Source organism: Calliphora vicina, chromosome 3, assembly GCF_958450345.1.
Source record: "Calliphora vicina chromosome 3, idCalVici1.1, whole genome shotgun sequence".
Lineage (NCBI taxonomy): Eukaryota > Metazoa > Arthropoda > Insecta > Diptera > Calliphoridae > Calliphora > Calliphora vicina.
This window is the reverse complement of record NC_088782.1, coordinates 950,347-973,918: the sequence shown is the minus strand read 5'-3', so window position 1 is coordinate 973,918 and position 23,572 is coordinate 950,347. Positions and strand designations below refer to the sequence as shown.

The 23,572-nt window shown below is 29.8% G+C and overlaps 1 protein-coding gene across 3 annotated transcripts in view; it reads right to left on the bottom strand.

Annotated features, from left to right (window-relative positions):
• Nucleotides 1–23,572, bottom strand: part of rgn (regeneration) — a 183,298-nt gene that overhangs the window by 83,136 nt on the left and 76,590 nt on the right. For all 3 annotated transcript variants that reach the window (XM_065506572.1, XM_065506574.1, XM_065506573.1), the window contains exon 2: nt 5,676–6,229. The gene's annotated coding sequence lies outside the window, so the exon portion shown is untranslated. The remainder of the gene's footprint in view (nt 1–5,675; nt 6,230–23,572) is intronic.

Below are 23,572 nucleotides of genomic sequence, written 5' to 3'. Positions count from 1 at the left end.
TATCTTTTTAGAATAGTATAATAGAATAAGCCAATTTCAAAAAAGCATTCTTAAAAAGTACCAAAATTGGATTTGTTGAAAAAGTACTTTTTTACAAAATTTTTTTTATAACAATAACATTTTAGAAATGTACTTTTTTTAAAATTAACTTATTCAAAATGATAATTTTTTATTTAGGTACCATTTGTCCAGTTTTGGTACTACTTTTAACTGAGTACTTGTATTGATTACCAATTAAATAATTTTGATTTCTGCTGAAAATATACAAACATTTTCAGATCCTTATTATAGAATATATCTATAATATTTTAGCAACTTGTGTCCCTGAAACATAAAGTTTTACTATTTTCAATTCAAAACCAACTAAGAAGTAACAAATAAAGTTTATATTCCTTAGCCTTTTCGTAATCAAAACTAGATATAAGTTAAATTAAATATAAACAATCTGTGTAATATTTTTCTCATCCTTTTAAAACTCACCGGATATTCGACAACTTAGAAGCCAAGGAATCTGTTTGTTCATGACATACATACATATCTATCTAGCTATATATATACATTAAAAATAACTCAGAAATTACAATAGTCTTAAGAGAATTATTTATACTTAACAAGTTTCTTTTACATCTTTGTTGGTTGCTTACTTCAGACTTTCAAATGAACTTTACGTTCAAGTTAAAACAGCAACAAAAGTTAAGTTGAGGAAAAATATACAAACAACTTTATTTTTTCTTTTTTTTTAATGCAAGTTGAAGTTTAAGTCATGAAGAAAGACTTAAATATTTGCTTTAAATTTACCAATTTAATGCTTTAAAAAAAGAAACTGTTTGAAAGTGTCTTTGCTATTGTATAATTTGCAATTTAGATCTACCACCTACGAAAATGTCATTTGTCATTTTCTAGCATCGATTTTAAAATTGACATTAAGTATTCGAATAGAGGATGCTGTTATTCATTTTCACATGTTGTAGTTTGTTGTTGTTGCTGCTGGTGCTGTTGTTGTGGGTTTTGTTGAACAGAGACCAAAAATAAAAATCCTTTTGAGTCTTTGTATTGAACAAACACAAGTTTAAAATTGTAGAATGAACGAGAATACATTAACATACTTTATTAAGCGGATCCGAGTACACTTTAAGAAAATTCCAACAAACATTTTTATACAAGTATTTTACATCTAACAAGATAATAGCTAGAACTTTATTAAAGTTAATTCTCCATAATAAATCCATTTGAAATAATTTGTTCTAGTAATACATATTTAAATGGTTTTATAAATACGGTACTTATTTGTTTTCCCAGTGTATCCTTAAGCGAACGTATGTGCTTGCGAATGACATACATAGTAAAACCGTAACATTATGATACGGGTTTTGTACTTTCACTCACACACTTAATCATTCGCACTCACACTCACATTCCCACCTTAATCGACATTCACATCAGGCATGGAAAATTGAAATTATATAATAATGGTACTATACTGTAACCAAAAATGTACTTTCTTAAGACTAAAGTTTAGAATTATTTCGTGCAAACATGATGAGCCCCCCCTTTTCACTACACTTGGGTAGTTTATGAACGAACTAGTTCAATTGAATGATTTTGAACTATGAACGAATATGATCCAAACCTACGCACTGAATTGACCGAACATTTTATGTTTTTCTTAAAGATTATATTTATACTCATTCTGACAGTAATGTAATGTTGCCATTCAAAACACCACAATAATTTATTTTCTCAAGGAAAATATTAGAAATTTTCGTTTCGGCCTCACAGCTTGCTAACATGCAATTTTGTATGTCATTTGAATATTTAACAAATCCGAATCATAGATGAAAACTACATGAAAAACTGAGAGCCAAAAACCTAAGTCTGTTGTCAAAAACATAATTGATGAGAATGTATTGCATGTATTTTATTATTGTATCACCCGTATGTGTGAAAAGAGAGTAATTTTTTGCATTGATATTGCTCTCTCCTTCCGTGTTTATTCCATGCTACCAATTATTATAATATTTGTATGAGAACTGGCAGTATATCGTCACGATAAGAAATTACCAGAGAAAATGGAACTTAAAGTTATAGTTGTATCGATCTGAAATAAATTGGTGCTTCAGTAGCATTTCTGCAGAAACAATTAAACGCAAAGTATTAAAAACTATATATTAATAATGACTTGTAGAAAAATGTACAAAATAGGTTTTTGAATTTCTCGGCTCCCAATTGTTATTAGTGCCATCCTTTTTCAAAATTGTATAATTCAGAAAAAGTACTTAATGTGACATGAGAAGATATTTTTCGTAGAATACTAAAAAATGTTCAATACTAATGGATTTTCCATCACTGATTTTTTCCATCACACATCGACTCACGTTAAATGATGCTCTAAATGTGATTAAAAGTTTTTTATTTTTTAACGATTTTCCGCACGCATATGTACATTTTAAAGGTGGCCAGATTTACTGAAGTAAGATTTTAACTCTGATTTCAACTGCATTAAGGAATTGGCTTAAATTGTCATTCTTAAAATTTGTTAGAACAGTTTTTACTAAACAAATAAAAAAAATAGTAATTGTAAAAAACTATTTTTAAATTTTAGAATTGGAAATTCGGGCAACATTGGCCAAATTATGGACCGATATTGTTCATAGTATGACCAAATGAAATCATATTATAATTCAACGCAATCATATTAAAAATACACTCAGCTAGATCTACAACCTGCACTATGTCATTGCCAAGTTATTTTTGAGTGCAGTGTAGTGTAATTCGCTTTAGAAAATCTAAAGATATTATACAATTAAAACACTACAGAATGAGAAACTTTACTTGTAAACCATTCATGACCATTTCATAGCACAATTGTGCAAGCTAACCACACACATATTCTTATTCTCCTATGTTTAGTCTTCACTGAGACAGCGACGAATGCACATGCTAATCGGCTATATTGCTATTTTTCGCAGAAAATTTGACTAAGATTATTGACTTGATTACACAAAACTTGGATAACGACCTAGCGTGGGTTATAATTTATTCTAAAAAAACTTTTTTATTGATGTTCGCCAAATTATCATTCTGTATTTCAGTCAGTTTTTGTCTGACTTTAAATTTTTAAGGGGTTTGGAAAGAAAACTGATTTACGATTTAAATGACATGCATTTATTGATACATTTGTAAGTTATTAGTATTGTTATACCCTACACCACCATAGTGGGGAGGGTATTATGCGTTTGTGCAGATGTTTGTAACGCCCAAAAATATTAGTCTAACACCCACCTTAAAGTATACCGATCGACTTAGAATCACTTTCTGTGTCGATTAAACGATGTCCGTCCGTCCGTCTGGTTGGCTGGCTGGCTGGCTGGCTGTCCATGTAAACCTTGTGCGCAGAGTACAGGTCGCAATTTTGAAGATATTTCGATCAAATTTGGTACATGTTACTTTTTCGGCCCAAGGACCAAGCCTATTGAAACTGGCTGAAATCGGTCCATTATTTCACCTAGCCCCCATACAAATGTGCCCTCGAAATTGGACTTTATCGGTCATAAATGTTTAATTTATCTATGTATCTACACAAATTTCGCTCCAAATAAGTTTTATATACACAAAATTCATGTCACCAAATTTTGTTACGATCGGTCCATAATTAGTCATAGCTCCCATATAGACCCGCTTCCGAAAATCACTTTAAAGTGCATAAATCGCTTAAAAATGTTGGTATACACACAAAATTCAACATAGTTAACTTTAATATAGACATAAATCACACGACCTAATTTTATGGTGATCGGTCCATAATTGGTCATAGCTCCCATATAAGGCCCACTTCCAAAAATCACTCAAAAATATAAATTATTGATATTTTAAAAGAAAAATATTTTTACTCATTTACTTGGTGTAGGGTATTATATGGTCGGGCTTGACCGACCATACTTTCTTACTTGTTTTTTGTTAAGAATATCTAAAGGAAAAACTAAATTTATCAACTTTTTTGATTTTATTAGCTTTTTTTGATATGGAAGCTTATTTATAGAAATGTATAAAGGAAATTTAGTTCTTAACAAAACATGGTTTTAATTATTCAAATCGGATGAAAATTTAAAAAATTTCTCCCCCAGCGCATATAAATAAATAAAAAAAAAACTATAAAAAAATATTTGTACAATTTTGAATTTACAAGGTAAATTTTTTTTGAACTTTTTACAAGTAATAACTTATTTTTGTCTATATAAAATTGTCTTAAAAACACATAGCAAAACAAAATTGCATTGAATTTGAAAAATTACGAAAAAAAATAAAAAATAAAGCTAACATTTTTATAAAAAACTTACACAATTTGGAATATAGAATATACATTTTGTGCATACATTTTATGAAAGCTTAATTTTTTGCCTATAAATAGTTGTTTAAAATTTTTAAATCGGTCTAAAAATCTGTGAATTAGAGGTACTAAAGTACTATGACCTACCCTAAAACAGTTTTTTTAAAAATAACTCAAAATTTTGAGTTATGTTTTAGTATGTCCTCACTTAGGCCTACAACCCCCATTAGGTCGCTTTTCAAGTATCTGACAAAAAGTGTTATTTTGTAGCAGAGTGTTATTGACAACAAATTAAGCCTGATAAATACTGCATTTTCTTTTAGTTCACCTCACCAACACAACTGCAGTTTTAGCTTCGGGCATCCCAGTTTTAAAATAACAAAATCTAATACAAAATCATCCTAAAAATGGTAAGAACAAAATATTATTTAAAGTAAACATATGTTGTTTGCATCTTAAACATATTATGAGTATTATTTAGTTATTCTACAAATAATTATGTTTCGGTGAACCATACTCAAATTTATAATTGCGATGAACATAAAAATGTTTACACAGTAACAAGAATATTGTTGAAATTAACTTTCCGTAGCCCCCAAATATCTTACACATTATGATTCATACATCAATATATCCGCTATAGACCCTATTCGGTTGCCTAATTTTGATCTGGATCACTGATTAAGTCATTAATATAGACAATATGGATATCTAATGATAGATATTTCAAAGTCCTTTGCAACGACTAACCATAGTAAGTTAGACCTACAATGAGTCAAAATCGGGAAAAATATTTTTTAAACCGAATTTTTTTTCACCAAAAAAATTGTTTGTCATACATTTTTTTTTATTATTAAATTTAAAAAAAATGTATATTTTTTTGAAAAAAAAAAAATTTAAATTTGTTTACCTAAAAATATTTAAAATTTTTATTTTCAAGTATAATTTGGTGATGGGTATATAAGATTCGGCTCAGCCGAATATAGCTCTCTTACTTGTATACTTAATTATAGATTTGATTTCTATTAAATGTATATATTTTAAATAATTTATTTGCTAGACTTTATTTGTATGTAGTAAGGATAAACATCACAAAATATGGCCACCTTGCTGCTGTCTTAATTAGTAGATTTCCATATGAGTATTGATATGAAAACCTCTAAAAAGCTCTTAAAATTCTAACGAATGATATTTCATATGATTGTATTGTTTAATGTCATAATCACATCTCATTTATAAAAACCATTTTCAAAATGAGAATTTTGTTCAAGTATGAAGATGATTTTTGCAAAATTATACGTTTAATTACAAGTTTAGCAAAGAAATTATAAATTTCCATATAACTCACCGACTTTCTTGGGCAAAATATTTCCAAATTTAGCTTTTTCCTCTCTACTTCATCTATTTCTCAAAAACACACACTCTTCACACTCTTAAGCTTCAATTATGCAAATATATTCTTTTGTTTTTGTTTTCTAGAGTGTATTTGAAAATAAATTTCAGTGTTCAGTTTTTCTCCTTTACAGAAATGCTTGGCTGGTAGATATGTAGGTAAAGGTTAGTGGCTGGAGTACTGTAACCCTTCTTCTAATGTCCTTAAACGAATGACTGACGACTGAGAAACGAACGAACGTACTTATGAATATTGGCAGAAGGATGTTGTTCTTGTATTCCGTTCAGCTTGTTAAATTCTAATTATAAATGCGTTGTTGGTTGGTAGTGGCGTATTTTACAGCTCTTTATCTTTTAATAGCTTCTGCTGATATTCCAACCAGCGACAATACGATAAAAACGAAGATGAAGCAAAAAAAACAGAAACGTTAACGTAAATGCTGTTAATGATAATGAAAAACGTGAACCTCCTCTTCTCTATTTGGAAATGTACTCGTAGTATTGATGTTTCTGTAAGAAATAGAGAAATGGAAAATGAAAAATTAGAATATTTTTAATGTTCATACTCCTAGTTCAGGTAAATTAAGTTTCTCTATTTCTTTTTATTTGCATTGCTCAGCTCTGCTCTTGTGTACGCTATTATTAATTTACTTTTTAATTACAAAGTTCATTTCATAGAGTTTTCAATAGAAGAGACAAGGTGAAATAGATTTTTATTTAGATTGAAAGGGGAAGGAATAAACATTTCTCTATGAAAATTTTTCATTGTGGTTTTGTGTTCTAGAAAAAGTGAGTTTAGCTGAATATGATTAAATGATAGTTAAAGGATCTTCAGGATGGGGCGATGAAACCGAGCCTAAAATGTCCAATTGGTGAGCAGTTTTTTGCTGTAGCTTGGTTTAATATATATTCTAACTAGCTTGAAATGAAATTTGCTGATGAGTTGTCAGTATTTAAAAATTTGTATAACAACCTATTTGCACATCTTGTCACATGCTTATTTTCTATTCTGTATTTCCAACACTTGTTTACACATTTTAAAGTTTTTCTTATTTATCACCTTATTTTTATTTCCCAGACTTTAATATTCGTGTTAATTTATTTGTTTTCGTTTATGTTTAGAGAAGAAGAAAATACCTTCTCTCTAGCCATACGTATCTGTTAAACATCTGGTCTTAAAAACTAACTGTTTATTTTACTGTTTATTGTTAAAAGTTTTGTCAATTGAAAACGCAAAAACCTTTTTGTTATTATTAACACCTCTTTAGATCAGTTCAGTTAAAAATGCCACAACCTTTTAATGCCACAATTCTAAACACTTTCCTTTAACACAAAAAACAAGAACCGACATGAAAACAACAGAAATTGTGTGGGAATGGTGTTTGGGGCTTAGGCGAATTGTGGAATACCCTGCACAGAGGAAATTTAAATGTTTTATTACAATCTACAGTAATAGCTTCCTAATCGCTTATACCAGAATCACCTTGTTTCGGTTCTGTTATAATAACTTCCTCGTAATATCAGCAAAATTGCTTTATAAATATCTGGGATAAAACAAAATAAAGCCTCGATGATTAATCAGGAATGTTGAACAACAGACTGCTAAGTGTCTAAGTTACTTTTTCGATGTATTACTTGCAAACGTGCTAAATCCCTTTACGCTAAGTTTAAAGGAGACACAAAAAAAGTTCTAAAATCCTTGGTTTTACATGTTTATGAAATCTGTCAATGCAGTTTTATTATTGGGTGCATGACTTTAAAATGCTGGATTTTTAGCTTTTATTTTGAATCATTTGTACAATAGAAATTTATTCAAAGTATTGGCCATTGTTAGCTATGAACTTTTCCCATCTTTCTGGTGACATATGGATTCCGCGCCAAAAGAACAGCTCACCTTTTGAGTACAAGAACGAATCAAGCCAATTTCGGATACTTTGTTCTGAAGTGAACTGTATACCAGAGAGAGCGTTCTTCATCGATCGAAACAAATATTAGTCGGACTGGGCAAGGTCTGGACTATAAAGCGGGTGAGACAAAACTTCCCAACCACTTCATTCTAAATACTTTTTAACCCCAAGAGTGCCTCAAGGCTTGGAAGTTTTATGTTTACACTGTAATGTTAAATAACTAAGTGAGAACAAATGACAGATATGTACCCTTCAAAACGACATATCGAGCCCTTAGCGCCAAATTATCGTAAGCGACATTTTTAAAATTTTTGTTTTATTGCAGAAATTAAAATTTTATGGGCCGACTGATGTTTTAGCGTTCTCAGAATATCAAAATTGGTAATAACATCCAAAATATAGGGGGTAAGATTTTATCGTAAGTCAATGTTTATATTTCACAGTAAACAAATTTTATCGTAAGCGACACACAGTGGTATAGAAAAAAAGAGGGAAATAAATCTGTAACTTCTAAATGGTTAGATTAGTTTGAATGAAATTTCACACGCGCAAAGAAGAAGTGTTGTCGAGTTTAAGTTTTGAACGTGGAGCTCATGGGCGCACCAGGGGCGTGACCAAGGGCCCTCAAAATAGGACACCTCGGGTATGTTACATTTTTAAAACGATATTATTTCTTGGTTTGAGTTCCGATTTCAAAAAAATTATACATATAGAATCTTCTCATCGAGCACTACAAAAAACTATCAATTATCTATTATAGCTTAGGAGATATTCGCATTTGAAAATTAAATTTTCAACATTTTTACCCACCCTACTCCAGTTTTTTGATAACAGCGTATTCAAATATTTCCCGATATTCCCCTTTATTGGACTAACAACACATGTATGTGTCAAATGGCAAAAGAATTGTTTAAAAATAATGACTAAGTCCAAAGTTATATGCATTTGAATTTAAAAAATTTTAAAAAGGCGATTTTTCGCTAATTTTTTGGGAAAAACTAACTTTTTTTCTTTTTGAGTTATCGCAAAAATTTTCTAAGAGGATGTATAAGGAATTTCTACTTTCTGAAAGCTAAGTTCTCATAAAATATTTTCAAGGAAAACAAATTTCAAAATTGTTGTTACCGAGGGGACCAGGTCTTTTCAAAAACACCTATTTTTTATGTAAAATAATATTTTAGGGCAAAAAATCTACAATCGCGTATCCGATATCAAAATATAATAACCGCTTATAGGTGGCTCAATATGTTTCTAATTATTTTGTAAAGAGTCTCAATAACCCCGACCCTGGTATGGATATTATAGCCAAAAAACTAAAAAGTACCATTTTTGGAATTTTTCGAAACTTTTTTGGGAATTGCGGGATTGCTGATAATAAATTTCAAAATTCGTTTTTATTTTTCCATTTTAAATAGAAAAATCTACATAACTGTGAAATTTCACTAAAAACTATTTATAAATAAAAATTTTATTTCAATTCGAAAAATTGTTATCTATGCAAAAATTCAATAAAAAATATTTTTTGTCATATTTTTCAATAAAGTATTCCATGAATTTTTAATTGTCAAAAGTTATAAATATTTTTGAAAAATAGACCAATAGCTTGAACGAAATTATATTATATCGCATCATAACATTTTTAATTCAATGTATAAATTTCAAAATAATCAAAAAAAACCTTCTCCTGTAAAATTTGTGTTTTGTCGCTTACGATAATTTGGCGCTAAGGGCTCGATATAAGTTATTAAAAATAAAAACTGCGTTCAAACGATACTCCATGTATTGTATATCCCACATTTTTAAGTCATACATCTAATATATAAATATTTTTGCGAATTTTTTTTTAATTTTTTTTTATATTAAAATTTTTATAGAGAAATTTTTTTTTTATGAAAGAATTTAGTTTCGACAAAAAAAAATTTTTTTTTGATAGAAACTTTTTAAAAAATAGATCAGTTTTTATATTGGTAAATTTTTTTTTCTTTGAATTGTGTTTTGCACACACATCACTTTGCAAAAAACTTCTTGGAAGTTGAAATAACAATTATTTTAACAATTACACTTTATGAAGTTTTTGATTTATATGATTTTAATCTTACATAATTTCTGAAATTACTCAGGCCATAACCAACTCAGCTGATATTGTACCGGATCTTTTTTGTACAAACGTTTGTTTTAACAATGGCAATTTCCTCATGGAAATCTTTAGTTTTTTATAAAAATTTTAATATAAAATCCACTACTCCCTTCTACAATGTAAATACCATGAGTCTAAGTATGCAGCTACTTAAGCAATTATTCAGGGACAATATTGTTTAACAAAATACATACATATTGTATATACAGTGACGGACAATACAATAGAATCACTACATATGAATTCGATTAAAGCGGTAAAACTACAAAATTTGATTTCAAAATTTAAAATTTGTTCATTATATATTAATACTCATAACGTAAACAATAAATAGAAAAAAATAACACATTCTTATGTTAAAAACGATGTCAAATCTAAAGAATCAATCAGTCTTAAAATGATTAAAAATAAAAAATCATCATAAGAATTCGTTTTCTTAATATTTTGTTGCATATCAATTATTTCTAATAACAGCATCAAATCTTTTGGGGATTGAATTTAACAAACTTTCGCATGTAGATCAGGAAATTGCATACCATATTTCCTGAATTTTCTGCCAAAGTTCTTCCTTGTTTTTAAATTTTTCAGGTCCGAGTTTGTCTTTTACTATTTTCCATAGGATTTAAGTCTGGTTATTGAGACGGCCATTCCATAACATGAATTTTGTTATATAAAAACCATTTTTTGGCAAGACCTGATGTGTGCTTTGGGTCATTATCTTGCTGGAAGAGCCATTTTAAGGGCATATTCCATTCTGCATGTGGCTTTATAACATTCTCCAAAATATTTACATACAAGTGCTTATCCATATTTTCTTTAATCCAATAAATTGGACCAACGCAATACCAAGAAAAGCATCCCCATATAATAATATTTCCCCAACCATGTTTAAACGTTTTTGGTTGTGTCATTTTTTGGACGTCTAACCCATGTCTTATCATCACTACCAATTAAATTAATGGTCGTTTCGTCCGTCCACTACACATTTTGCAACTTTTTTATATTTTCTGGCCCACACCAATCCTTATGATTGCTCCTGGTTTTAAATGAAATATTGGTAGTGATTCTATTGTAATGTCCGTCACTGTATGTAGACTCTAGGAGAATTTCAAAAATAAAATAAACTCATATATAACTAGAAGTACATACATACATACATAATACAAGTAAGTACTCGTATTCAGACAACTATCAAGATAAGTATCTATCAGATTGTATTACAAATATTACTGCCACATCAACTTAACATCCATATGTACACACCCAAGTAAACACTTATGTAGGTATGTATGTATGTGGATGCAACAACTTCTTGGCTACTTGTAGCGCTACTTACTAGTAGTTCTCGTACTTGGCAGCCGGGTACTTATACTATACAGCCACAACAATCAAATAATTTGCAACACTCTGAGCAGGCCTTTAAGTGTTTTAATACGGTATTGTACCAATATGAACAAAAAAAGCCATAATGTATCTTTTTTTTTGTTGTTTTCAATTCGTTCTTAAAGATAAAGAAAATTTATGAATAAAAATGTTAGTAAAAATTGGTCAACGAAAAAGTTTCTTTTATGATGATCGCAGATCTAATTAAATACATATTTGTTCAAAGGAAGCTGGATGATTACCATTATTTTGTCAAAGGTCTGGTGCTCAAAGTCCCAAAAAAAAATACTTCACTTTGTAATTTGCCACACAATGTTTGTGTAGCACAGTGTTTTTAAAAATTTCATAGAATTTTTCGTAAAATTTTCTATTTCTACTACATGTTGTTTGTTATTTATTGAAAAATGCCATACTTGAGATCCCTGTTAATATTTAGGTCTGGTGTAACATAAACAGCTTTAAAGAATTTACTAGCAGACATTGTGTGAGTGTTTTTATGTCTTGTTCTTTTCACGGTATTTTAACTTTACAATAATAAAAACTAACAAAAATATTATTTTTATTTTATACTAGACTTTGAAAAATAAACTTTTTTCCAACTTATTTTATTACTTGCGTTTAGACGATGTGTTGGCGTTGTTTGCCTTACTTATGAGTTTTTTTTTTTGGTCTACTCTTAAAGATCATTTCGTTTAGATACGAGTACATACTTGTACTCATACTACAGTTCGTTTTTTTTTTCTATTCATTTGTATCTTTAACAGTTTTTCTTTAATGTTTCTGCTACGCTTTTATTGTGTGTTCTTTGCAACAAGACCTTATCTATCACTCACTCATTCATTCATTCATGTTGCCTCAGCCATTCATGCAATATGTTTTGGGAGGTATGAAAAATAGGAAAATTATTTTATATTTAAAATCTAGCTCCTGCTAAAAAATTAGATGTTTAAGATTAAATCTTCTCATTTGACAAAGAAATATGTCCATTAAATGGGCACAACTACTTCGGGTTTTACTTACTGAGTTCATTTATAAGATTTTGTATTTTATAAGATGACTGAATAACGAAAATGCTTTAAATATGAGTACTATATACTCTTTAGAATTAACTGTTTATTCATACTTATAAATTTATTTCGAAATTCTTATAAAATTAAGGATAGAATATTGATTTTACTCCAAAATTATTTTTTTTTAATGTTCAAAATTAGTTGATTTTCCTTATTTAAGTAGTTTATTTCAAAAACCAGTCAAGCAACAAATTACTGATTTTTAGTAAATCAAAGAAAACTCCCTAGCAACCTAAAAATTACTTTTATTTTTATCTATTTTAACATATATTAAAAAACTATTGTAAATTTCATACGAAATATTCTAATTTTATTAGGAACTTCAGCATTAAAATGCCAAATGAACTTTTCATTCGAAATAACTATTCGTCATCATACACTCGTTCTACAGTGTTTCTGCTTCAATTATAGGTAATTGAAAAATATTTTCATAAAACTCTTCATATCTTTACTCTTTAGAGCTTGGAAATCTTTTATTTTTTCACATTTATTGAGATCTACAACATTTATTATAATAATAGATTCGTATCTAGTAGGGCCTGTCAAGCGCCACGGATTTCTCGGCTTTGCTTCACCATAATATGGGAGCAGCTTTTATTATACCCTACACCGATCGACATAGAATCACTTTCAGAGCCGTTTAAACGATGTCCGTCTGATTGGCTGGTTGGCCGGCTGTCCATGTAAACCTTGTGCACAGAGTACAGGTCGCAATTTTGAAGATATTTCGATCAAATTTGGTACATATTATTTTTGCGGCCCAAGGACGAAGCCTATTGAAACAAGCCAAGGACCATTATTTCGCCTATCCCCCATACAAATGTCCTTCCGAAATTGGACTTTATCGGTCATAAATGTTTAATTTATAAATGTATCTACACAAATTGCGCTCCAAATAAGTTTTATATATACAAAATTCATGTCACCAAATTTTGTTACGATCGGTCCATAATTAGTCATAGCTCCCATATAGACCCACTTCCGAAAATCACTTTAACGTGCATAAATCGCTTACAAATTTTGGGATACACACAAAATTCAACATAGTTAACTTTCATATATAAATAAATCACACGACCTAATTTCGTGGTGATCGGTGCATAATTGGTCATAGCCCCGCCCCGAAAATCACTCAAAAATATAAATTATTGAAATTTTAAAAGAAACATGTTTTTGTTCTTTTACCTAGTGTAGGGTATTATATTCTTACTTGTTTTTTTGCATTAAACGATGCAAAACAGTAATAAACAATAATCGCCCAATAACAAAATGTTGTTGGTTGACTGGTTTTTGAAATAAACAATTCATTTGATAAGGCCTCTTGACAAAATGTACACAGTCTAGAACATAGAGAATAGACATAGAGCGGAAACTCTCCTATCAAAGACCTAACTCAGTTGTCAAAAACCTAAGTGGTGAGAATGTATTAATAAAAAAAACTATTATTTTGAGTATTTTTTTTGTTTGAGTTTTTTTCTAGTTTCCGCTCTATGTTTCTCTATGGTTTAGAATAATAATAATTATTTTCTATTACTTTACAAAATGTTTACAGGATATATTGACAACTGAATATTGAATTATGAATTAATTCAACGATGAATGAATTCTACAGAAATGAGATGGACATGGCTTTTGTTTTTAATAACTTATATGACATTTTGAAGGGTACATATCTGTCATTTATTAAACATTAAAGTATAAAAACAATAAATAACCAAGCGTCATATGCGAAAGTTTTGCTTTAATTTGAAGCAAACTGAAGCTAATAGTGAACGTGTTTCATCGGTTTCTAGGTGCGAGACACGGAAGACAAAGATCGCCCAGGCCAGCCAAAAAGTTTGGAGACCAAGAATTGGAGGCATTACTCCATGAAGATTGTTGTAAAACTCAACAAGAGCTTGCAAAATCATTAGGAGCTACTCAATCAGCAATTCCAAAACGTTTGCGAATAGCGAAAAGCAAGGGAATTGGGTACCATACGAATTGAAGCAGAGAGACCTTAAAAGACGAATTTGCATGTCCGAAATTATGCTGGAACGCTATAAAAAGAAATCATTTTTGTATCGAATCATTATTTGCTATGAAAAATGGATCCACGATAACCCAAAGCGTGAGAGATCGCATGTATATGCCAAATATCCATGTAGCTAAGGTAATTCATGTATTCATAGTTCCCTATGATGGTCTGCTAGATTTCAGCAACTAATAATATATAGCAGCCTTTTTCTCCCACCAAATACAAAGAATTGCCTTAGCTCCATGGATATTTGTACCGAACGCAATTAATTTGTTTGAAGCGAGCATTGGCCGAAAAACTACCAGAATATACGAACGGACATGAAATCGTAATATTTCATCTAGATGTGCAATACCTGTTAAAAACCATTTAGAAAGAAATGGTTGGGAAGTTTTGCCTCACCCGCCTTATATTTGTTTCGATCGATGCAGAACGCTCTCTTTGGAATTCGCCTCAGATCAGAGTATCCGAAATTGGCTTGATTCGCTCTTGGCCTCAAAAAATGTGCAGTACTTTTGGCTCGAAATCCTTATGTTGCCAGAAATATGGGAAAAGGTTGTAGCTAACAATGGCCAATACTTTGAATAAATTTATATTGTACAAATGTTACAAAATAAAAGCAACAAATTTGAAAAAATTCATAATTTTTATGTAATGCTACATGGTGCCTAAAGCCTTTGAATTAAGCTAAAGAATTAGATGTTGGGAATGGATTTATGGATTGAATGGCTGATTTTTTTTTTAAATTCCGAATTAAGATTTTAGTGAATTAAGCTGAATCAAATTTAATTAATTTATTAGAAGCTCTGCTTCTTACACAAAAATAGACTTTTTGTAATGGCAGAGTTCGCTCATGTTGCTTTATATTTTTATACAAAAAATTACAAACACAGACGCTGGATTTTTACACAGGTTCAAAGGCCAACTACGAAAATCGATTTCGCTTCTTAAGGGAAAATGTGCAATTTTTCTTTTGGAAATTTATCCAATCATGTTGAAATATCTTTTGCTGTATTGTTAAAGCATTTTTTGTTTGTTAAATTATTTAATTCAATATATTTCAATGGTAGGGCTCTTCAAATTCATCTTTAGCCTTTCGCAATTACTTTCAACTTATCGACTTACGTTCGTTGGCTCGCTCGCTCGCTCTCTCTATCTCTCTATCGGTCTGTTTAAATTCAATTGAAATATAATTTCGCTTGTTTTTTGCCTAGATCTTAAACTTAAGAAGCATAATAAATTGAAAATCATGTCTTTTATGTTGCAATGGTCGTTTAAAATTCTTTTCAAGTCAATTGTTTCACATTAGATTAGATTTTTTGTTTGTTTGCCATTTTTGCAGCTATAAGGTTTATTTAAGCATGGTAAATCTTTAAATCTGTTTTTGAAAGTTTAAGAGCATGATAGTAGACACAAACAAAAAAAAAAAAAAAACAGAAGAAAATTTAATGTCAAATATACCTTCACTTTTTTCTTCTTAAAGAAAATGTTGGTTTTTACAGACTTGACAGAATTCCATAGAAAACAAACAAACTACAACAACAAAATGGTTTGATTGTTAGTGTTGGATTTTTTTCCTATTGTTGTTGTGGATGACCGCAATTTTTATTGTGGCCCGTCAGCCAGCCAAACAGTCCGTTAGTCAGTCATTGACTGTTGTTAAAAAAATGCAATAAAACTAATAATGAAAGAAACATGGTGGTGAAAGAGAAAAAATTAGTTTGCAAATGAATGAATAAAGTTTTATGGTTAAAAATGGTTAAATGCATATTTAAATAATAGAAAAAGTTTAATTGGAAAAAAAGGAAAACAAATTACTTAAAATTTTGCTGGGTTTTTATTAATTTCTTTCCCTTTTTCTATTGAAACCAATAATCAATTTACTTGTAACCAACCCTGTTTTAAATTCCAAACATCATCTGTTTAAGTTTTTTTTCCACCATCCCCCAATAAAAAACCATCAATACTTGGTTGGTAATTTATTTGTTTGTTTTAAAACAAATTCCTGGAAAAGAATGATGAAAATACATCCAACCAATTTATAAGTTTGTTTCTCTTGTTGTTGTTGTTGTTGTTGATATGGTTGTTCTATAATTAAAGCCACCAATATCATTTCAGCACAGCCATTTATTTGCTATCCAGAAAAGATATAAAGTCATGGGTCAGGTCAATACAGCTCAAAGATAAATTGCCATCCATGTTGTAAATAATGTTTATTTTTGTTTGCTTTCTTCTCTATAATCATTGAAGGTACACGCTTTCCCTCACTCACTTACAAGGAAGAATCCATTAACATTTATCAATTTGTGGTTGAACAGGGAATGATAAGAAGTTGTGCCACAAGATGAGTAAGATTAAGAGAACTTAAATTTAGTTTTGAGTGGGTCAAAAATAAATATAGTATGTTTGTATACTGATGTACAAGACTACCATTTCTAGGGTTGTCAATTATTCGAGTTTAATTTTAATCGAATAAAAGTTTACAATTTTTTAATTAATTGAGTGATTGATTAATTTTGAAAATTTCCTCTGTTATTTGAACGAATAACGAGTAAAAAATATTATTCGAAGAATTTAATAAAACTTAATTTGTCTATTAACAACGAGAGAAATACAAAATTAATATTGACTTAAAAATGGGGGATTTTTAAAATATTTTAGTTTTTATTTTGAAACATTTGTACAATATAAATTTATTCTAAGTATTGGCCATTGTTAGCTGTGACCTTTTCCCATCTTTCTGGCAACATATGGATTCCGAACCATATGTCGGATACTCTTTTCCTAAGTAAAGCGTATTCTAGAATCTAGATAGAGCCTTCTACGTCGATCGAATCAAATAGTAGTCAAACGGGGCAAGGCTGGACTATAGAGCAGGTGAGTTTGTAACAAAACAGCTTTTGCAACATGTCTGGCCGCATATTCTGGGCATTTTTCGACCAATGCTAACTTTAAACGAATCAGTTGCGTTCAGTTTTATAGCGTTCAAGCATTATTTCGCATTTACAAAATCGTCTTTCAAGGTCTCTCGGGTTTTATTCGAATGGGGCCAAATTTCCCTGATTTTGGATGAATCCTTCTGCTCGAAAACGTTTTGAAATTGCTTCTTCAGTAGTTCCCCATTAGTTTGCCAGCTCTTGTTGAGTTTTACAATAAGCTTCATGGAGTCATGATTTCAATTCTTAGTCTCCATACATTTTTGGCAGGCCTGGGCGATCTTTGTCTTCCGTGTCAAAATCACCACCTCTGAACGGAACAAACCATATCTCGCACATTGAAACCTATGGATCACATTCACCGTTAGCTTCGGTGATGAATGGGTGTGCGGCGGCGCTTTTTTATACCCTTCACCATGAGTGGCAAGGGTATATGTAAGTTTGTCATTCCGTTTGTAATTTCCACAATATAATCATCCCTTCCTATAATGTATATACATATATTCTTGATCATTATAGATAGCGGAGTCGATTAAGCCATGTCCATTCGTCTGTCTGTCCGTCCGTCTGCCTGTATGTTAAAATCAACTTTCCGAAGCCCCCAAATAACTTTCATACACGATTCATACATCAATATCTTCGGAATTCTTTAAAATCGAGAAAATCGGTCCACAAATGGCTGAGATATAAGGAAAAAACCAGGACAACATCGATTTTTGTCCTATTTTTGGTGTATATCAGGATTACTAAGTCATTAATATAGACAATATAGATATCTAATGATAGATATTAGTCCTTTACAACGATGTATATAAGGATATAATAAGTTATACCTACAATGGGTCAAAATCGGAAAAAATATTTTTTAAACAGAATTTTTTTTTTCGCTAAATATTTAAAAAAAAAATTAAAAAAAAACAAAACCAAATTTTTTAAAATTTAAAAAAAACAATTCGAAAAAAATTTTGTTTACCTAAAAATATTTAAAATTTTTATTTTGAAGTATAATTTGGTAAAGATTAATATGAAAACTTTTAGTATAAAAAGTGTGATTTTCAGATTTATAATAATTTTTCAGCCACAACTAAGCCATCATTTTGTCATTTACAAATTCCATTGTGCCAACTAAGCTTTGTTTCACTTTCCTTACTTAGTTTTCTATTAATAAAATATAATAAAATACCTTTCACTATACATTTTTTATGCAAATTAAGTAGTTTTTCCAACAAATTATAATTAAAATTTATTTACAATAATAATAAAAAAGAAATTGGGATAAGTTCACCCGCCAATACTCACAATCTTTAAGTACTTGAAATAAAAAGCGATAAAAAAATGCTAAACAGAAAAAACGGATAAAACAATATATTTTATTAGTAATTTTGAAGGCTTGCTTGTCCCATAAAATTAATAAAATAATACAATCAAATTTGTAAATACAAAAGACACTAACCTCATGAATACATACAAATATGTAGATACGTATTACATACATCCATACGTACTACAAGAATAAAATGAAAATTTGTTTGCGGAAAATTTTATAACAAGGAAAACATTGACTGAACCAACCGGCGAACATTGTTGTAATAAACCACACGTTAAATGACAGTGAAACGTTTTCAATGTTTATTTTTATCTAACTTTAGATGGGCACAGATATCAGGCGGAGTATTTGTGAAGGAAGACAGGGGCGAAGGGCTCAAGCTAAAAGAGGTTGAGGTATGAATAGCACGAGGAGCCATAAAACACCATCATCATCATCATCATCTCCTCTCCAATTTGTCTGTGTGCGTCTGAATGTCTTCCTTCCTAGTTTTCTGTGGTGTTTGCCAAGTGTATGTGATACCACAACAATGAGTAGATTTTAAACTTATTATAACGACACCACCAACATCATTATAGTCATCGTCATCATCAAAATCATCATCATGAAATTGTACGTGCCTCTGAGTTTGTTTTAACATACAACTTGGTTGGTTGGTGGGTTGGTTTGGTTTGGCTCTGGCGCTTTTGATGAATAGTGTTGACGGCAAAGATGGCAGTGGCGATGTGCTGGTGGCAGAGGTTGCGTACTAAATATTCGACACAATACCTAACGATTACTTGTGTGTTTTGTTGTTACACACACATTTTTTGTATTTTTGGCATTCGTATAAATACAACAACAAGAACAACTACAAAGACAAGAAAAACAAGAGCACGAACATTGGTGACAACAACTACATCACTGACAACAATAATAATAATAGTATGTATGTAATAATGACGATGACAACATCACGTCATGATTTTCTGGGTTTATTGGTTGACGCTAGCGTATGTGTATCATTCTAATTTAAACAACAGATCCGAACAGAACAGACACCAATATTGACGGGGAGGACTAGTCAGACAACAACTACACTCTAAAATTAAGACTGAGGTGAAGTGTTGTAGTTGTCATGATCTGTTTGGTGTTTCAAAATTTTTGCGAAATAAATTTTGACCACTGTTTAAAAAAAAACAAGTAAGAGAGCTTTATTCGGCTGTGCCGAATCTTATATACCCTTCACCAAATTATACTTAAAAATATTTTTATTTAAACAAAACTAATTTTTTTTTTAAATTGTTTTTTTAAAATATTGAAAAGAAAATTTTTTTTTAAAAAAAAATTCGTGTTAAAAAATTTTTTTTCCGATTTTGACCAGTTGTAGGTCCAACTTACCATAGTCTTATATACATCGTTGCAATGGACTTTGAAATATCTATCACTAGATATCCATATTGACAATATTAATGACTTAGTAATCCAGATATAGATAAAAAATAGGACACAAATCGAGGTTGTACCGGTTTTTTCCTTTTATCTCAGCCATCGATTTAAAATAGCAACAGAGCCGGAAGAATTCCCGACATATTGATGTATGAATCATGTACATATGTAGGTTATTTGGGGACTACGGAAAGTTGATTTCAACATACAGACGGACAGACAGACAGACATGGCTATATCGACTTTGTAATCTATAACGATCCAGTATATATATACTTTATGGGGTCGCAACTGAAAAATGTAGAAATTACAAACGGAATGACAAACTTAACTTAAACTTATAAAAACATAATATTTATTTTCTATGTAATTGAACCTTAATAAATGAACTCTTAATTAGGAAAATACATACATATGTACTGACTTCCCAGTAATTCAGTTTTTTTTTTTCAGTTGCATGCATCATTGACCGATTTACAACATTTCTTTGAGTGTAACAGAGCTGGGAATATGTTTACAATTTGTGTTTTATAAATAAGTTTATAGAGAATGTTTGTGTTTTCAGTTGTTGTTATTTAGTGTTTTAGTATTTTCAGTTGCTGCTGATGAGATATAGTTCTTGTTGTTATTATTATTATTACAGTGTGTTTACTTTGTCTTTAGCTTTAAAATACAATAAATATTGATGGGTTTCTGTGGGTCTTCCTCTTCACATTGTATGTATTTACCCAAAAATAAAACACTCTTCAAACACGTATGAAAACAATAACAATGAACTCCTCTAAATGTTGGCAAACATTACCGTCAGTGATGTTAACTTTTTAATTTCGATTACCGTACAGCCCTAAAAAAATTACCGTTTTTTAGGTAAAATTACCGTATCCAAAGTTTAGTACAAAAATAATAATATTTTCTTATTGAAACAGGTTTATTTTTATAATTCAATATATCGAGGGCCTATATTCAAAACTCTCTATCTTAAAAAACAACTTTTCAGGAAAGCCAAAAAACAGTTTTTTGTCGCGTATTACTTGAGTTATTAAAATTCGGTATGCTAGAGGGTTTTTCTTCTCAAAATATTCAATGTGTATATAAAAATGAAAAGATAGAGGATTTTGCATTTTAATAGAATTAAATTATTTTGATTTCATTTATGCCATCTGTCAGTTTTTAACGTGATTTATTTAAGATAACGGCTAATAATACAACATAAGATAAAAAAAAACTTTAAAAGTATACACTTTTTAAGCAAACTCCAACTTTAACCATTTATTTTTATGCCATGGAAATTATGTTTTCCAAAAACAAATTGGTAAAATATTTTCATGGTAATTCATTTTTTTAAATGATTGAAAAATGTAAAATTCATGTTCAGCATTCAAAAATTAGTAGGAAAACATGAATTGCAAGATGAAATTATTCCAAAAAAATATTTGAAAATTATTTGAAAAGATAGAGGCTTTTGCATTCGGATAAAAATAATTGTATAACATAGAGAAAAACAAAAATGCAAATAAAACAGCAAAAGACAATAGGTTGTAAGGAATTCACACCATAGATGAGGGCTGTTTTACTGAACATTTTACTATCAAAAAGTAATTTTCGTGAATATCAAAGATAGTGGGTTTTGAATATAGGACCATGTTTGTAAAACAGCAGAATGCCATTTTTATCAACATCATTTATTTGCCTTATAATATAAATTCAGTATCTATTTATTTAAATTCATCCATTTCAACAGCTTCTGGGAAATGCAAAACTAAAGGAATTATAGAAATATTGGTATCGAACAATTGGGGATTTATTACGATCAGTTTTTAATACTAATTTGTATGTTGAAATATCCATACTTGAAAGACTTGCGATTACTTTACCGCGTAGATATATTTTGTCTAGTGGTAGTTGGTTATCATCATCCTCAAAGTTTTATGATTATTTTAATGAGAAATATGTACATTATATGTAGACACATTATGGAAATATAACGTTTAGGATATAATTTTTAAAAATTTAAACTTTTTAAAATTACCGTACAAATGTAGAAATTACCTGCCTACCGTACGGAGGTCTAAATTACCGTACAATACGGTAATTACCGTACGGTTAACATCACTGATTACCGTGGACAGACAGACCTAACGACAGACAGATAGAATCTTTATAAAAAAATACACACAGACATTATTGAGAGGGAAATTGTTTCGGGTAAAAGTACATTAAATATCTATATCAATAAACTTCATGTGTGTTGTTGTTGTTGTTTCAACATAATACTCACATAAAAACATACAAACCTTCATACATATGTATGTATATGTAAGTTATCGGTGATAAAGCCGATACTACGAGCATAGCTGCCAGATTTGACGATTTATCATTTTGACGATTTTTGGTTTCAAAAATAGCAATTTGACGATTTGACGATTTCTTTCTCGAAAATGAAGATTTTCTGCATTATGAAAATATGGTACTATTTTATGAAATAGTTAAAGAATTTTCTCATTTTGTTGGTGAATATGAAAAGCAATATTTAGGTTTTGAATTTTGTTAATTAAAATTTTTAGATTTTAAATCAATTTTTGTAAATAAATTACTGAAATAAAACGGAAAAATTCTAAAGCCATGGAGAAACATAGAGCGAAAACTAGAAAAAAACTCAAACAAAAAAATTACTCAAAATAATCACATTTTGTTTTCACATAGTTTTTCTTACTAATACATTCTCACCACTTAGGTTTCTGACAACTGAGTTAGGTCTTTGACAGGAGAGTTTCCGCTCTATGTCTATTCTCTATGTCTAAAGCAACTTTTTCTATTTTTATAAAATTTATTCAGAATATAATGACATTACCCTATTTAATTGAAGCCGCCAAGCTTGAATTTATGCTTTAATCTCAGGCATTATTAGCATCCGAATGGACCACCTACAGCGTGGTGCTATATTTTAATGAAATTATTTTTAATAAGTAATGGCAGAGATTGTTCTTTCGGGTCATAATAAAGATTTGGACATTATATTCTATTTTATGTGTTTTATTTAAAATTAAAAAAACTTCTGACTGAAACCTTAAATTATAGGTAATCGAATTGAGCTTTACTTTTTTATTTTAGTGATCCCTTATTTATAAACTACAATTTTAAGAAATGTTTTTTGATAAATGTGATGTTTTCGTTCACTTTTTAAATAGAAATTTAAAACTCCTAGAAATCTTGACCTTTTTAATTTTCCGATTTTTTGGACGATTTTTAAAATTCGAAATGACGATTTTTTTCTTTTTTTATCGGGATATTGACGATTTTTTCCCAAATTCATCTGGCAGCCCTGACTACGAGCCAAACACACACTTTCTCATACATTTTATAATACAGTTCTTGCGTTCTTTGTTGTTGTGTGTCGTACTGGCCGTAGTGTTGTAATGTTGGCGACCCAAGACCACGACCTGAGTTAATAAATTATTTAGCGAACTTTGTTTGGTTTTTTTGTGTGCGTCTCTCATTATTTTGGTTGTTGTGAAAAATTTTTGTAAAAAGAAATACATATTTTATTGTAACAGAAGGGAGAACAGAAAATTTATGTAAATAAATGTTAGAATACATATAAAATAGTTTTTTTTTTGAGAATTGTAAACATTAACCATTTTGCAACAT